This window comes from Physella acuta, unplaced genomic scaffold, assembly GCF_028476545.2.
Source record: "Physella acuta isolate Inbredline_101_S28 unplaced genomic scaffold, ASM2847654v3 ptg001884l, whole genome shotgun sequence".
Classification (NCBI taxonomy): Eukaryota; Metazoa; Mollusca; class Gastropoda; family Physidae; genus Physella; species Physella acuta.
The window spans coordinates 1-3,071 of NW_026733390.1; the positions used below are offsets into that span (position 1 = coordinate 1).

General features: G+C 46.5%; 1 pseudogene; it reads right to left on the reverse strand.

Moving 5' to 3' along the window:
* Nucleotides 1-36: 36 nt before the first annotated feature.
* LOC131931057 (uncharacterized) lies at nt 37-2,616 on the reverse strand (annotated as a pseudogene).
* Nucleotides 2,617-3,071: the final 455 nt, after the last annotated feature.

Here is a 3,071-nt window from a genome sequence, read left to right on the forward strand (position 1 = left end):
AATAGTGCATACAAGAAAAACTGATTGCATAAACTGATTGCAATGCTTACAATATTATAATTTTTCTTGGGATTTCTTTAAATATCAACAGTCAAAACTAAGTTGTTCGACTAATTTTTCAACAAAGTTTGTAAAGATATTTTATGAAGGGATGACGGTCTTGTTTAAGTTATATTGTGTGAAGTTGTCTTAGTTTTGTCAAGTTTTGTCTAGTCTTATTCGGCAAGATGAAGGGTGATTTCAAATCAAATCTTGGAATCTCTTAAGGTTTGTCTAGCCTTTATATGGCAAGGTGAAGGATGATTGCCTGACAAAGCAAATCTTGGAATCTCTTGGACACTGGTTCATGCGGTACCTGTGTCTGATGGACAGCCAGGGGTCGCTGTCGTACTCCTCCACGAGAGCCGCCTCATCACGTGCCACAATCTGGCACTTAAGGACACGAGTGAAGCTCTCCCACTCCTCGTCAGAGCAGAAATCTTTCAGCATCGGGTTTTCGGCCTCCACGATTCTCTTAGCCCGGTGCAGGAAAGGCTCGTTGCCTTCACGAGGCAGATCAACAACATTTGATAGCTGGGTCAAAAGTTCACTAATGGCGTCCTCGTCTATTTTTAGAAGTGCTTTGAACAGCTGCTGGCGCAGGTACTCTTGGGATCGCGAGATCGAGCCTTCAAAGTACATGGTGTCCAGCCTGACCAGCGTGTTGACCCCTCGTCCCCGGACCGAGCTGGCAGCGTCGTCCCTGTTCTGGAGAATGATCGGGATGTTTTCTTCCGTGTACGGCCCGTGCATGCCGGTCTCACTGTCCATGAACCGGAGCACCTGCGCGCCCCCTATACCAATACCATCAACGCCAGCGAAGACGGCGTGTTTGATCTCGTTGAACTTGAAGCCTGCTGAGAAATATGTTACACTCGTGGACGATGGTCAAAGCTTCCTCAAAGGTCAGCTGGTACATGATGCACTGGGAAGGGTAGGTGTCGCTGGCGCCATCCCACGTAATCTTGTCAAAACCGCCGTATGACGTAATCATGACCGCTTTCACGGCGATGTCAATTCGCTTGGTGAGCAGTTCTGGTTCCGCGACTTCAAAGTCGTTGACAAGCTGCTGGTTCAGGTTCCAGGCAGCGGACAGGAACTGTTTCCTTGACCTCTGAACTTGTGCACGAAGAGCGTGCATGTATCTGAGAGCCTGTGACGTAGACAGACCTTCCATGGCGATCTTCACTTCTGCAGCGCCCATGAAGAAGGCGGACGAGGCTGCCGCGGCGGGTGATGTTCACAATCTTCAGGAAATCTTCTTCAAAGTTCCCCGAGTCTTTGACTGGCCTGCCCAGGAAGTAAGTTGTGGGAGCAGTGGGGCCGACATGTAGGCGGACCCTGGAGAAGTCTAGAACTGACGGGACTCTGTAAGACTCAATGTGCTGTCGGTCAAGATGGCGTGGACGTTCTAGATGTTCCACGTGGACAATCGCCCCTTCCATCCACTCGGAGAACCGGGTCGTCCCCATCATGTGACCCTCCCCCGGGTCGGTCAAGGACATGTACGTCTGGGTGTGTGGGCCTGAACCCTGGTGTACCCAGGACACCTGGTCTTCTCGTGTCTTCCCCATTTACCTGCGTGGATCTCACAGTAAGCCAGGTGCTGGGCCAGGTACTCGTCAGGTGTTGGCTGCCTCCTCTCCTCCCTCAGCAGACGTAGCATGCGGCTGACCGCGCCAATAAAATCATCCCCCACCGCCTCCTTCTCCCAGATGATGTAAACTTTGTTGGTGGTGGTCGTCGCTGTCCACGGTGAAGTGACTTGTCTCTCTGTTTTTGGGGGACGACGCCAACAAACAAAGCCTCCTCCGCCTGCCACTCCTTGATAACTGACCAACTCTCTTCGTAAATCTTCTTTCAGGTTGGACAACACAACCTTGGCTGTGGTAGCTTTGACAACACATTTACTAAACTCCTCCAAGTTCTTGAAGTGAGCATCGTTCTCATCCTGGAAGATGTAATCTAATCTTTCCTTGATCTTGGAGGCGATCTCCTCTTTAGATGTGAAGATAAAGGTCGGGAGTTCTTGGTTGGACTTGAAGGGCTCACTGACACACTTCAGCTTGATGTGGACGTTGTACAAGTTTTTTAGGACATCCTGCACACACGACACGGCAATCTTTCTCAGCTTAGCGAGGCTAATGGTGGTACTCATTGTCTGAGAAGGAGAAAATTAAGTACGGATAAAGTTTTCATGCGTGAAATGACGTTCTGGAATTAGTCGTTGAAATCTTTCAGCAAAGCGATAATAGTTGTGTAACTATAAATAATACAAAAACAAACTGCTATGCTATCGGTAACTATTACTCAAGTTAATAAAAAAAAAATGTTTTTTTTTTAAAATAAATTATACGTGCGGACAAATATGTTTATGAAATATAAAATTGAAGCAATTAACAACGTAAAAAAAATTTCAACTTACTAAAATATTGAACGAGAATTGTCTCAGTTGAATGACTGCACAAGAAACTGACGGTTGGAGTAGGTTACTGACAACTAAATGTTAACAGAAATCTGGTCTAACACTTAGGTAAAATTGTTCAGCTAGTTACAAGCGGCTGGGCTGTGAACTGACTCAATCATTAGACGTGGCATGTTATATAGGTCTGGGTCTACTCAACAATCAGGATGTTCGTGTGCCAGGCTAGTCCCACCCCACCCCCCACCCCTTCTATACCTACATTCACGGCTGTAAAACCCGAAGAGACGAAATTACTGCGAACCAGATATCCGGAAGGACACCGGACATTTGGTTTGAGAGACTCGCTTATCTCCCTTCAAGATCCGTTTCTCTCCCCCTCGCTAAAAACTTAAGCTAGTTTAAGCCAGTTGAATTTTCACTCAGACCACTTTAATGTGGTATAGTTTTTTCCCCGCTGAGGGCCAAGATGGTGTTTCTATTTACTTATGATATTTTGAACTGGTAAAATAAAGCTGATGTCGACAAATGTATTAATACAGTTATTAATTTAATTAACAGATCTCATGCAGTGTTTCTTTCAGACTTTTTTCTCCGAGGGGGTGGGGAG